Raw genomic sequence first — 15,574 nt, 5'->3', positions numbered from 1 at the left:
TATTTTTTGTTTTTTATATTTTGATGATATTAAGAGTTTTTTTAAGTGGCCTCGTCAAGTGTGAAGAGACCTTTTTAAAAAAAAATAGAGGGCTTTCAGAGAAGAAGGAGTCTCATTTTCAATCTTGCCCCTTCTTACACCATGGCACACACAAAGAAAACAACAAGAAAAGATCAACCTTTTTTTGCTTACCCTCACTCAACCGTCCAAGGTGCTCAAAAACCACCTTGGATACACGAACAAGAGCTCTTAGAAGAGATGGAGAGAGAATGGTCAGGTGAAGAGCAACAAGATGGACAACCTTCACGCAAGAAGAAACGGGTAGTGACATCAGACACAGAAACCGAAACGGACAACGAAGCACAAAGCCCACCATGGAGCAGACATGAGATCCCAAGCAATCATCGAGTTCCAACCGGGAAGACATTGCCACGTGGCTTTGGCGCTCTGCCGTCAGATCAGCCTAGAGGTGATCATGGGTTACTAAATGAAGAGGATTTTGAGGATGTAGAAGACGAGCCAGTTGGAGCGCAGGGTGGAGTTGAAGAGCCAGTTGGAGCACATGGTGGCCTTGAAGATGCGCAAGCTCCCCCTCGCAAGCCCTCCCATAAAAAGAAATTTTTTTTCAAGGTTCGCCCTCGCAAGGCCCATGTCCCAGATCCTACCATCCCTCAACAATGGGCTCCTACTGTGAAGCAATGCATTCCAAAGGTGTTACAAGAGATTCGTCACTATCAAAAAACTTCATACCTTCTCATACACAAGGCACCATTCGCACGTTTGGTAAAAGAGATCATGCAAAGTTATCGAATGGCGTTTTGAGTTCAAGGTATCATCGTAGAAGCTCTGCAAGAAGCAGCAGAATATCATCTAATTTCTATTTTTGAAGACACCAACTTGTGTGCTATTCATGCAAAACGGGTGACAATAATGCCCAAAGATTTAGCTCTTGCGCGTCGAATCAGAGGGCAAAGAGAATGAATTTGACTTTTAGGCAATTTTGCCAATGTAAAGATATCTTTTTGAAATATAACGAGTCGTGTATTTTTTAAATATAACGAGTCATGTACATTTGTTTTAAGTGATAAGTAAAGCTAAGTAGAGAGAGGAAAAGAGAGAGAGAGAGAGAGAGAGATTTGGATTAAAAAATTATCAACCAAGTTTGGTTGATTGAATAACCAAAAAACCATTGTATTCTTATAATTTTTGCTGAAAAAACCTTTAATTAGGCTGTCTAGAGGCTTGCCGCGGAGACGCACGAGAAGCCAAAAGTTAATGTTACTTCTGACTTCTCACATGCCTCTGCGGCAGGCCTCTAGACAGCCTAATTAAAGCTTTTTTATGCCAAAATTATAAGAATACACTGTGATTATGTTTTTATTGATGGAGATTGGACTGAAAAAAACTCTATATTTTGATTCAGAGAATTACACAAGTGTATCACAAGATAGAACCAATCATATACTATCTATCGTACAATAAACTCAATATAGAAGTTGAAAAGTACCAGTTAAAATCAATTTCCATTCGAATTTTAAAATAACAAAGTACAAAGATGTGATATATCTCATTACATATTTGAAGGAGTTAATTACAGGATTTATGCATCTATTGACTACTTGAGCCATCTAAGATATGGCGAGCAATGTTTTCTCGGCGCTCTTGGGTGCAAGGCAGTTGTTTGTGCAGCACATCCCAAGCAATTTGTTCCACATTGCTTAGACCTACAGCTTGGCTTAAGGCCACGTTACAAAGCAAACGACCACGAATGTGTGTTGCAAATGCAGCACTGGCCAGAGATTTATTTACAAGATATATAACTTGGGAGGCTTGAGATATGGTTGACAGGCATAGGATGCGGCTCATTGCTTTCATCATTGACACCCAAAATTGACCACAAGGAGTGTACTCCTTGTGGATTATCGCAAAGCCGTCCTGGGGGAGCTTGCCAAGGTAATGCGCAAGAGACGACTTCCATCCAAAATCTTGGCACCTACCATCTCCTCCCCGACCTGCATGCTCATCCAGCTCCAGAACATTCTACAAAGAAATCAATGGGTAAATAAGATTTCAGAATGCAACAATGAAAATTAACGTAATCACAAAACAAAAATCAATTAATACCTCTTGTTTTTTGTCGTCTTCATCGTTTATGCCTTTGCTGTCAAGAGAAATAGATGAATTGGGAGCCATAGCGACACTCTCAAGTTTATCTATATGAACAGGCATAGGAGTGCGTTGGGCTTCAATCAATGCGAGTGTAGCTACAAACTCATCCTACGACACAGATGAGTGCGGTGCATCTATCACCGCCACCATTGCCAACTCCACTGTATCCACCACACTCTCTCCAAGGGGAAGAAGGATCGGAAGAGGGGTCAATGGCAGAGGACTCTACAGTGGCACAGAGGATGGACAGACACTCATCCATGCGGATGTCAAAAGTCTTTTCAAGATCATGTAGAAACAAATATTCCTCCCCATCGATCCCAATTGGGGAGAGGTGTTGAAAAAAAACCTCCGGAGTTAATGTCTTCTCCGGTGCATCTGCAGCGGGCTTAAAGGATGCTTCTGCACCCTCATCACCCATGGATTTGGCGGCATCCATGACACCTCTTGGGTAGGTTAGGGCAAGAATATTACCCTCTTTGCTTGCATCCTAGGGCGCTGTAATGGGATCCTTTGTGTCCTTGACGACACCCCCAAGGCGCAAATGAGGCAAACTCACCTCAGATCTTTGAGGCTCCTCTGCAAGAAGAAACACAAAAGTCGCCAAGCGACTTAGAAACTGGGTGCCGACCTTCTTCTTTTTCAAACGTGAATCTTCAATGTACTGACCTGCCTCACCCGCAATTACACAAAATTGTTGAAGTCGCTGGGTGAAAGGCCGATCGCCTTTGTGTATGTAGCGAAGCAAATCTCATGGAATCAAAAATTCCCCTTGTCCAACAATTGGTACAGCATACTTGTCGATGTAAAATTCAAAAAAATTTAAGATAGGCTGAAAAGATTGGTTGTTTAGGTGAATAGTTGCATTCACATCAGTGAATTGGGTGAAGAAATTGTGAAGATCGTCACGATCTTGCCACTCGGTTGTTTGTAAAAACGCTTGGAAGCGTTGTAACGCCGTGGCTTCGGGAGGGGTGGAGGAGGATGCCATAATGCTAGCTCTTAAAGTATGAATGCAAAGAGTGTTGGAGCTCAAATGAGAGTGTGAACAAGCAAAGAGTGTGAAACTGGTAGGGTTTAGGAGGCTTTATATAGCTCGCCCCCCCTCCCCCCCCCCCCCAAAAAAAAAAAAAACAATAATTAAAATATTAAACAATTTTCATAAAGTAACACAAATAACAAGACGTTGTAAAAAACTTACAAACTAAATTATAATCATTTAACTCAAAAAACACATCACTACAACTTTAAGATAATGTGCATTGTCAAAATTTGATACAACCATTTGCTTGAACTTACAATTGTGATATTATAAAAAATTTAAGTACAAAACATAACTACTCTAATGATAAAATCAAATTCTCTTCCGTCGTCCACGCCTTTTCAATTTGAATCGTGCTCTCCATGTGGCTACCAATCTAGCAAAAATAAATAAATTAGCATACCCAACTTAGAGCAGGGAATAATCAAAAAAACATAAATATAACATAATTAAGAGAGAAAAATCATTCACCTTACGTCGTTCGATGAAAAATTTGTATCTTCTCCATGCTCTAAACCCATTATCACTAAGTGCTCCCGCACATTGGCTAATGTCCAATGCTTGTTCACTTGGACGGTTTCAACGGCACCACTCGACAATTTGATTGCAATATCAAATACCTCAATTGTAGCATCAGTGGATTGCAATGGAATCCATTCACCAAGCTTGCACATCCACCTTTCATAGAAGTACCACACGTAAAGAGTGGAGCGCACCTTGATGAAATGGATAGCAATGCCGAAACTTCCAACCTGACACTGAAAGCGATCTCCGTTATGAAGTCCTTCAAGATACCCCCACTTCTCCCCAAGGATGGCTTCCAATGTATTGTATTGTAGATCTTTGAAAACATACATAGTATTTGTATGATGGAAAGGCAAAGATCCAAAGATGCTAGCGAAGACATGAGCAGGACAACACCATCCAAGCCCAACGGAAAGCGAGGCTTTTCCAAATTTTAATGATGCTCTCACATCAGCTACAATATTGGCTTTCAAAGACATTACAGTGAATGCATCTGGCTTTGGTGACTCCATGCTACGCAAGGTTGTCGCTCTCCGTAGCCTTCCTCATCTGTAGGTACAATGTACTTGTGGGTGTAGAAGAACACCCTCTGTCGTGCAAGTTTTCATGAATTTGTGTTGGAGAAGAGCATATCCCCAAGACTTGCATGCATGGCCGTAAATGTGCCTGAAAGGCACGAGAGTGGTTGCTCCTCCACAAGGCTAGAAGGAAAAACATCTTCATAGAAACAAAACAGTCCGTGAGATGTAAAAAGTCCATTTTTTTGTTACCACCAAAACCATTGAAGTGCAAGGGACATACAATTACAAGGAAAATCCCTTGGGTTGGTGATCCCTCGTAGACGCATGTGTCCAAACATGAAAACATGTTGAATGATTGCCACCGTACCCTTGTCTCTTACTTGCTTGAAGCCTAGTAGTCTTCCCTTCCAATGGAGATCAACGTTTGTTCTTTCACGAACACGATGGAGACCGATTGCGGAAGGTTGCATGTAGACCCACGCACCTTCTTGAAAAAGCTGAGGTTCCCATTTTTGCTCCTCATTCTTCGCGTTGTGGAGAACCATACTTTGAATGATGGGTTTGGGGCGTCTATTTTGACCATTGTTTGCCATGGATGCTTAAGTGGGAGCTTGAAATTGCAATGGAGAGCTTGGGGAAGGAGGAGGGAGACAAAGTTTAGAGAGAGAGTGGGAGCTTATAGTTGCAATGGAGAGCTTGAGGAAGGAGGAGGGAAACAGAGTTTAGAGAGAGAGTGGGAGCTTAAAGTTGCAATGGAGAGCTTGAGGAAGGAGGAGGGAGACAGTTTAGAGAGAGAGTGGGAGCTTAAAGTTGCAATGGAGAGCTTAAAGAAGGAGGAAGGTGTAAGAGTTTAGAGAGAGAGTGAGAGCTTTGTGTTATGGAAAGGGGCTATGGAGGAAGGGAGTCTTGGAAAAAAGGTTCTAGAGTGAGAAAATGACTTTTTGATCATAGGGTAGGTTTGGGGGGAGTTATGGATGGAATATTTTGATTTTTTTTTTTGAAATTTTAGGGTTTTTGCAAAAACGTATCTGTGGACCCACCACTCCCCCAATCCCTTTTTCCCCCTCCCTCTTTTACCCATCCACCTCCCTCTAGGATACAAAGCAATAAATGAGTGGACAACCCTATTATTCTCTCTACTTTCTTAGGTTCTAGACTTATATACATTGCTCTCTTCCTATTGGCTGGAGCCTAATTAACCTTAATCCTATATGGCCCAAAGAGAGTCCACATTTTTCCTAATGGCTTATTGACCTAACACTTATTGTAATTCAGCACATAAGTTTGGACGTCCTTAAACAAACTAGGCCAATAAAATTGTCTTTTACCTAGTGCATAGGTCTTTTGAATGTCGGGATGACCAGCACTTTGGCTATTGTGACTTTCTTTAAGGATGTGGTCCATAAAGTCACCAACATCTGGTACACACACTCTATCCTTGTAGAGTAAGTACCCGTCATCAATGGAGTAGTTTGAAAACTTCTCCCCCCCGACAAAGTTTATCACCCCCTTTGAAGCCTCGGCTAACAAAGGCGATGAAGGGTCTACATTAGAGCTCACCGGCCCCAAACTAAACCCAAAAGTCTCAGCTAGCACTCATTTCATCTAAGGCTTGCCACTACGGACTAGCTCTACGTGCCAATGAGAGAGTTGGTCACGTCTATGAAGTAGTGCGATCACGTACATCACGCCAAACCTCTATAAATGATGGATCGTGCTCACATAATCCATGTAGCGACTCCAAGAATGCATTCTTGAAGATTGTGAAACTAAATTCATTGATCTACGGCATGAGACTAAGTTTATCTGCCACTACATTATATTTACCCTTTTGGTAACATATCTGAAGGTCAACCTCCTGTAGGATCTTTGTCCACCCAGCCTTTCTACCCTTCAATTCATTTTGACTAGAAATCCATTTTAGACTTTCATGGTCCGTCCGTACCTCAAAAGTAGCACCATATAAGTAGTGTCTACACTTCTACATTGTTCGAGTAGCTACGTTGCGCACGATCTAGCTTTTTGATTTCAAATGCAATCGGGCGTCCCCTTTGCATAAGCACGGCTCCAACGGGCTCACTACTAGCGCTTGTCTCCAAGACAAATGAGTCATGTGGATCCACAATATTCAAAACAAGTGTAGCTTCAAAAGCCACCTTAACCTTCTCAAAACTTTTCTATTGGGCTTCCCCCCAACTTATGTATTTACTTTTTGACCTCAATTCATCAGTCATCAGGACTGTGATCTTCCTGTAGTCCTTCACATACTGCCAATAAAACCTCGACATACTCAAAAAAATATGGAGCTCCGCGAGATTTTTCAGTGGTGGCCAGCTGAGAATAGCTTCCATTTTCTCACGTTCCCTTTGCGGATATAATGTGACCAAGGTAGTGAATCTCGGTCTCAATGAAAACATTTTCTCTCCTTTGCAAATAACTTGTGATCCCTCAACAACTAGAACACTACACGCAAATGTTCCGGGTGTTCTTTTTGTGACCTACTATAAATTAGTATATCATCTAGGAAAACTACTACAAATTTTCCTAAGTATGGATGCAAAACATTGTCCATCAACGTCATGAATGTTGCAGGCACATTGCTTAGCCCAAACCTCATAACCAAGAACTCAACGTGCCCAAAACATGTCCAAAATGTTGTCTTTGCAACATCTTCCAATCGAATCCGAACCTGATGATAACCAGATCTCAGGTCCCTCTTTGAAAAATATTTTGACCCAAGAGTTGATCAAACAACTCGTCCATACGTGGGATGGGATATTTGTTCTTAATTGTTATCTGAAGAATGGGTGATGCCCGCGGACTAGAGCTAGGCCGAATGAAGCCTTTGTTCAAGTAGTTTGTCAACTGTTTTTCCACCTCCTATGCTTCGGAATGTCAACCTATGAGCGGGCTTGCTTATAGGTATTGACCCTAGCACAACATCGATGCCATGGTCTACCTCTCAAGATGATGGCAAGCTATCCGACAGATCACCAGGAAACACATCCTAAAACTCCTCTAATAAATTCACTAAAGCCTTGGATTTTTTCATTTTCGAATCACATACATGCCAAAAAGGGTTCTCAAATAGTGGGTCTCGTCCAAGGCTATGTTTTTCAACAGGGTTATCTACGCAAACAATTTCAACTACGGAAACACTTTTATCGCCTTCATTTAAAATGACAAAATCTAAAAGAGAGTAACAAGCATATACCTCTGTTATCTGGCCTCTGTGGGCTGCTCTCTATAGCTCCATCAAAGAGATGAGAGGGGTAGAGGGGACACAAAAGTCACCCTGTAGAGTGATAACTTAACCACGATTCTCAAATTGTAAAGTGTTGTGCAAGTAACTCAGGCAAGACCCAAGTGTTAGCGGGTCGCCACGACGGACGTCTGCAGCATAGCTTTTTGGTACTAACATAATGTCAATACTCAAGGAAGTGACTTGGATGGGGCACGAAGAATCTTTATGATCATCAATCTCAAGAAGAAAACCTTAACAAACAAACACAACAACTCTACAAGAAAACCAACACTCAATCATTGGGGAAATCTGCCTATGTCCTTTGTCATAGCTCTAGGTCATCCCGCCATTTTGGCACTCGAATGGACTCAAAATTCAACTAAACTTTAGGAGGAGGTCTAGGACACCTAGGGACACTATCCTACCAAGTCTGGTTGCAATCCAACAAGGTACCAAAATCAAAATACATCCTGAAAAAGGTCCTAAAAATTGCAACAGAACATGCCAGATTTGTAGTCTCGTTAGCTCCCGAAGTGTTGCGATAACTAATTGTCCTATGGTCTAATAACACTCTCTTATGGTCAAAATGACTATAAACAATCATTTAAGCACTTAAATTTGCATTTATAACTCACAGATACTTAGTCGCAAACCACAACAAAAACTGAAAATGCTTACACCTGAATTAAAGAGCAAAGAGAGAGGAACACAATGCAAGTTTCAAAAATGAAATCTGATTACCCAATTGTTAGAAAAGTTGATTACAAGTTGGAGCAGCTCAAGGCTTGAGCGTACGTTTTTAGAGCTCCCTTATTACTCTAAAAAGAAGACTCCTTTCACATTAAAGTTATTGACCTTTATACTTAGGCCAATCTAAATGGCTAGTGTCCACTTCACATGGACCTTTACAATCATCCTTACAACATTACAACTCAGGGCATTGATCCACTACTCTAGAATCAAGATTTACACAGAGTATTACTACACTAGCTCTGAAAACTAATAGAGTACAAATGTGGTGTCCAGCTACGTGTCCGACCAATTGGGTGCCCGTTAGATCTGTCCTCAAACATTCTCCCCTTCCTAATCTGTGTCGTCCCTTGATACGACCTTGTAGTCTTCTCATAGGGTTGTTGTCGGCTTTGTTTTCAAGGTTGGACTTCAGTTTGGGAAGTGCTTTGTCCTTGATGACACTCCCCCCTTCCTTGAGTGATTCATATCTGTCATGAAGACTTGCAATACTTCACTAGCTTCAACACTATGGAACTCCTTATGTTTTGTTGCTGGGAGCTTTTTGCTGAAGTTATCATTGTTTGTCCATTGTCTTTGTATGACATTCTTTGTCTTTCCATTGATCATTGAATCTTTGTCTTCAAGGTTGATCTTTAGCTTCAAAAGAGATTTTGCGTTGATGACACTCTCCCCTTCCTTGAGTGATTCATATCTGCCATGTTGTGGATACGTGACTTTGATATTTGATTATCAAGATAACTTCTCTTCTCATTGTGCAGTCTTCTCTTTGTTGCCAGTCTTGGCCACCATGAAGAAGGATTTTAATGTTTTTGAGTTTATAGAACCAATCCTCTTTGTGGCATGGACTTTATGATCGGTATTCTTTCCATGCCCACTGTAATTTGAGTTGTTTGCAATAGGCCACCAATGTTGAAGTAGTGTGTGAGCTACTTTTGATTGTTGTTGATGACTCTCTTGTGGAATTTTTCATTGCTTGTCATTGTAGGACATTCATTGACTTGTCATCATTTGATGGAGCTTTGTTGTCGACCTTGGAGGGGATAAAAGATTCTCTTTATAAGCATTTGGAGACCTTCAATTTTTGCTCCAAGTCATTGTCGATTGATTAAGGTAGCCATTTCATTATTGTTGATGTAGAAGTAATATATACAAGAATTTGATGATGAGGGTTTCTAGATTAGGGTCTTAAAACCTAGATGCCCAAATGGAAAAAACCCGGTGGGAAAAAAGTGCCTTTGGTATACGCTCTTATTGGAGTTGAGCATTTGGACTTGAAGTACCTGTCATGCAAGGTGAGTGCTTGGGAGAAACAAAGGAAGAGTGCCTAATGCAACTGCCAATTATGGGACCCTCTATATGCTTGTAACATTTAATGGCCTAGTAACTTGTGTGTAGTGTAAAATAGCATGAACATAGTGAGCATTTCATTAGAATAGATTCCTAATGAGAATAACAAGAGTGCTTGGGTGGAGAGAGCGACAAAAAGTATACCACCTAGTTAGATAGCATGAACAATACATCAAAAGAGAGAGAAATTAAGCTATTCACAACAGTTGAGGACCAAATTTACATGGAGCCGGTCCCCCCTCCAAAGGGCTTTGTATTATGGTTTCTCTCATCAAGAGAGACATTTTACAATACAATCCTTTGTGTTCCTTCAATACTAGCTAGTGCAATGAAGATGGAAACTTCAAGCACTAAGAAAAATAGTTATTAAACACAACATCAATCCCCTCACGGTCTTAGACCCAAGACCTCACACACCTTTGAAGATGGTGAGAGCTAGCAGGGTATAAGAGTAGATTGAGAGGAAGAAGGATATTCTTATGAGAAAGATGTACATATCCTCACATAATCACTAACATTAGCATAGCTTAGCTTAGTAATTAGCATGGTAGAGTATATGATCATGCATTGAAGCTTGGCTCTTGGTTGGATTTGCATCACAAATCCAAGAGTTGTTGGTGCAGCCTCCCTTCTCACAAGCTTGCAGTAGGTGGTAAGCTTTTCATTAAATATTGAGAAGGAGAGAGAGAGTACTCTTATTGCTTCACACATGAGTTTCTGTGAGTGTGTGCGGATAATGCCTTGAGAAAATCAGCCCCCTCTCTCTCTTGGTCGACTCCCCTTGCTATTTGCTCATGTTCACTCCCTATTGGACCTCCCCAGGCTCAGCCAATGGAAATTAAGCAGCATAAGTGAAAGCTTCGAACATGTGTTCCCCTTTCCCCTTTTGTGAGAGCTTTTTCTAATTAATTAATGCAACTAAACTCTCATTGGACCCCTTTGTCTCCTGGTCAATAGGAATCAGGCAAGCCATTAGGCTGTTGAATGCTCATTGGACCCCTAGGGTGACTGTCCAATAGTCTTCTAGAGAGCTTAATTCTTATTGGTTCTTTTATTGAGTGTTTTTTAATTAACTAAACTAGATTTACTCTAGACTAATTCTCATTGGTCTCCAAGGCCATCCAATAGGATTTGAGTACACCTTGTGGGCATCTAGGCTAGGGAGCTTACATGTGTCCCTCTTTCCCCTTGTGTACAAAGGAAGCTTGTGTGTGTGTGTGAGTTTCTCTCTCATCCCCTACTTCTTGGGATCGCCCCCTCCTTTGTAGGGATTGAGAAAGAAAGTTTTGGGACACACACAAAGCATACAATTTCCCTAGGCTTTTGACCTTCGGACACAACCTTTGAATTTTGGAACCTTAGCATTTTGGAAGTCTTAATGGGCTGAAACTTAGGGTCTTTTAGGCCCATTGTTTCACATTTCTCTTTTAAAAATGACCCCCCCTTTGCATCCCTATTGTCCCTCCTTTGGATCCCTACTGTGACTGGTCTGCTAGCTTAACCAATATTCTAGCTTTTACTCCCTTGGCACTTCCCCATATTAAATGATCAGTTTAACATGAGAAAATTATTTAAGAGAACTAGATATTGATTATTATGACATTACCTCTCTCTTGAATATCATAGTCATCCTTGACTATGGGGTAGAGAAGATAAATCATATTCAGTAGTCCTTTTCCTAGCCGATAGAGGATCCCTATGTTACACTTCGACATCGTTCTAGAATGGATGACTAGTCCATTTGGTGCTTGAGAGCCTAAGCTGTCGCAACCATGTCTGCACATTAGTCCTATCAATCTTCTGTAGTAGAGTGACAAGATCTACTTTGTGTTTGGGAGACGTCATCTCCGCAAACTTGATCTAAGCATGCATACTACTTCATTTTTGTGCACAATAAAGAAAAAGAGAGTCTTATAAGACAAAAACTTTTTTCATTTTTAACATTTGTGCATTTGCTTACTCTAGGGAAGCATTGTAAGCATTGACATGGTTTAGGTTATCCTTTAATTGTATGCCTAACATCCATCTAGCATCTTCAAAGGATAATTCTTAAACTTAATAAGATATCGTCCGATAGTCTTACAACCTCTTAGCACCTTGTCTTCATGTCGGAGAATGGACTCAGGCTGCAGCACCTCTTCTTGGTCCTCGATCTCCAATGGGTCTTCAATAGTTGGTTCTTGAGGTGGCTCTCCTTTGTAAGGCTTTAGTGGGCTCATATGGAAAGCACTATGTATGATCCAGTGGTTGGGAAACTTGAGTTGATAGGCCTTCTCATTGGTTGGTCTAAGAATCTGGAGGGGACCATAGTACCTTTTTGCTAACTTAGCATAGTACTTTTGGTGTCCCGTAGGATTCTTTCCCGTCGTGCGCCTTAATCGAGCCTTGGTAAATTTGAGTAAGACCCAATCATTTTATTTAAAGGCTTGGGCTCTTCTGTGCTTATCAGCAGCAGCCTTTTTCCTTTGCTGTTGTGAGATAGATATAGGATCCTTAATCTTTTGGAAAGATTCTTGTAGGTCTCAGCTATACTCATCTGCAGGGAAGATCTTCCCGTGTACCTTAAGTAGCAAGGGACTTTTTGATCTTCCTGTTTACCTTAAGTAGCAAGGGAATTTTTTATCTTCCCTCAATTACCTCAAAAGATGATTTTCTCATGGATGTATGTACAACGCTATTGTAGGCATACTCCACTAAGGGTAAATACTTCTCTTAATGGGATCTTTAATCTACTTCCATTACATAGGCCTTTAGTAGATCGAGGATTGTTAGGTTAGCTATTTCACTTTGGCCATGTGTTTGTGGATGGTAGGCCAAATAGAAATTTAGCATTGTCCCTAAGTTCTCAAAGAGACCCTTCCAGAAATTATTGGTCATTCTAGGATCTCTATCCGACACTATGGACATTGGCAAGCCATGGTACTTGAAGATATGTGAAATGAAGAGGGTTTCCATTTGATGGGCTTTGATAGTCTTTTTGATAGGTATAAGATAAGCTTGTTTAATGAACCTGTCTACTATCGTCCATATTCCCGTATTCCCATGGATAGACTTAGGCAATCCAAAGATAAAATCCATGGATATGCTCTCCCATGGTGAATTAGGTATTGGCAAAGGTTGAAGCAATCCAGGTTGCTTCCATCTATTAAACTTTGTCTTTTGGCATACCACACATTTAGACACATACTCTTGTATATTTACTTTCATGGTAGGCCAATAGAAATATGTTTCAATCCCTTTTAGGGTAGACTAACTCTTTCTATGCCCTGGATAAGGAGGAGCATGATATTTATACATTACTTTCTCGTGTAATGAGCTAGTAACATATAGTCTATTGCCATAGAGAAGATAACCATCTTGTAAAGTAAATGGTTCCTCTTTCTTCCCTCGTGCAAGGGTTGTAATCACATCTCTAAAATCGGGATCAATAGCATACTCATCTATCATAGAAGATAGATCATTGTGAGTTGCTATGGAAACCGCATTCACTCTCGGTCGTCTTGAGAGTGCATCGGCTACTTGATTATGATTGCTGGCAATGTGAGCAATATGAAAATGAAGTACTTAAAACTTTGGTGATCCATTCTCGCAGAATGAAAGGAGTTCCCAATAAATATTGCTTCCATGAGTCTAAGGCATGTAGAACTGTGAGGAGCTCCTTTTCATATATGCCTAGATCTTGCTCAATAGGGTCAAGCCTTCGACTCTCATAGCCTATGGCATGCCCTTCTTGGAGAAAAACAGCTTCAAGGAAATCACCACAAGCATCACATTGGACCTCAAATGGCTTTGATAGATCCGGTAGTGTAAGCACAGGTTGAGAGATAAGCTTTTCTTTAAGCTTTTCGAAAGCATTGTTCTCCTTGGTAGACCATGTATACCTAACATTTTTCTTTGTTAGGTCATGTAATGGTGCTGCTATTAGTGAGAATTTTTCTATGAAGCATCTATAGTATGCACACATACCTATAAAGCTTCTTAATTCATGAAGATTCCTTGGTTTAGGCCATCCTTTTATTACCTCTAACTTCGATGGATCCATTTGGATGCCATCTTGAGAAATAATGTCACCTAAATATTGAATCTCTTGCAAGAAAAATTCACTTTTCTTTTAATTAACATAAAGATTATTCTCTCTTAGAACTTGAAATATTACCTAGAGGTGTGCTTGTGTTTGTCTAATGAATTAGAGTAGATGATGATATCATCAAAGAACACTCCAGTAAAGGTTTGGTGAGGCCTCAATAGCTTCTCCATCAAGCGGTTGAATGTGGCTGGTGCATTGCTCAATCCAAAAGGCATGAAAATATATTTGTAAAGGCCAAACGTAGTGCGAAATATTGTAGCTTATCAAATAGGTATTCTACCCGTGGAACGGAAACCTATTTTAGATAATGATCCTATTTAGTGCTCTATAGTTGACACGCACACGATATGTGCCGTCTTTCTTTTGCACTAATAGCACAGTTGAGGAAAATGGAGATGAGCTACGCCTAGCCATTCCCTTCTCAACTAACTCATGCACTTGCCACATAATATCCTCTTCTTGAGCTTGAGAAACTCTATAAGGAGGTTTATTAGGCGGGGAACTTCCTGGAAGAAGTTCAGTTGCATGGTCATCATTGCCTTGTTTAGGAGGTATCTCATAAGGGATGTTGTCGATACAGACATCTTGAAACCCCTTGAGAAAATTGGATAACTAGATAATTCCTTTTGATTGTGTATATTTTCTTTTGCTAAAACATTAGGTTCATTTTGAGAGTCTTTAACAACAATCATGTAAGCGGAAATAGAGCTCTTTATTGACTTATTAAAAGATTTCATATGTACAATGGGTATGGTGTTACCCATTTCCTTAGCATCTATGTACATATCTTTTTCCTTGAACTTAAAGGAGATTCTCATTTCAGGGAATTTAACATTGGCAGCCATGCGATCAAACCATGGTGCCCCCAAGGATTACATCCTCGTGCTTGAGAGGAGAGATAAAGAAGTACTCTTTGTCCACATAGCTTTGGACATGGAGCCTCAATTTCTTAGTTAAGGGAGTTATTGAAGCTTATTGCCCCTTGAAAGCACCGTCTGCGGGTAGGACATCTCCCATCTCATAGGCTTGTATGCCTAGCTTGGTGGCCAACTCTATGGATATGAGATTATGAGTAGAGACAAGGTCAAAGAAAATAAAAGCATCTGTTCTCTTAACTTTCCCCAAACATGGCATAGAGGAGATCCTTTGTGGTGAATTTCCTCCTCTTGGATTTCGACCAAGTAGCTCTAGGAGGCTCATGGAGGTTGTTCTTTTGGGGACAAGCGTGGTACACATGCCCTTGCTCGCCGCACTTGAAACAACGGTTATCCTTGCAATAACGCTCAAGCTCTTTAGGAAAGAGTTTATTTTTGCCTTAGCCTATCACATAGGTGACCAAAGAGTTAGGTAAGTGAGAATCTTAAAGGCCAATTAATTCAAAGTATTGTCGAAGAAAATTCACAATGGCACTTTATATAACTACGTGTCTTTCTTTGTAAACAACAATGTGGTATGTGATTATCCCCTTTGTTAGCAGCTGGAAGATTATTTTATATAATTATTTATTTATTTAGAAAAATCGACATTTCACCTTTGTAAATATTGGGGCTTACAAAAGTTTCCAGATTGTATCCCATTTTTGACATTTAGATTGAGTAGATGGTTAAGTTGGAACATTAGGGTTTGAGATTGTAAGGTATTTATACCACTTTTGACCTTAATGAAAAAAACCTTTGTCATTTTAAAAAGAAGTACTGTTTGTGAGTGAGCGTACTGTGTACGGGAGAGAGTGAGAGATTCATCTTGACGCTACACACGCACCGGTGGTCGGAATTGATTATGGAGAAGTGCAATGTGTTGCCCCCGACGAGAGCTACGCGTCGATACGTGCATTGCTGGTGTACGGTCTGGTTTTGCAAGCTAGACCTACGAGCTTCATCTGGTGA

This window comes from Adiantum capillus-veneris, chromosome 3 (genome assembly GCF_014529385.1).
Source record: "Adiantum capillus-veneris isolate H3 chromosome 3, ASM1452938v2, whole genome shotgun sequence".
NCBI lineage: Eukaryota > Viridiplantae > Streptophyta > Polypodiopsida > Polypodiales > Pteridaceae > Adiantum > Adiantum capillus-veneris.
The sequence above is the reverse complement of the archived record's forward strand: the minus strand, read 5'-3'. Positions refer to the sequence as shown.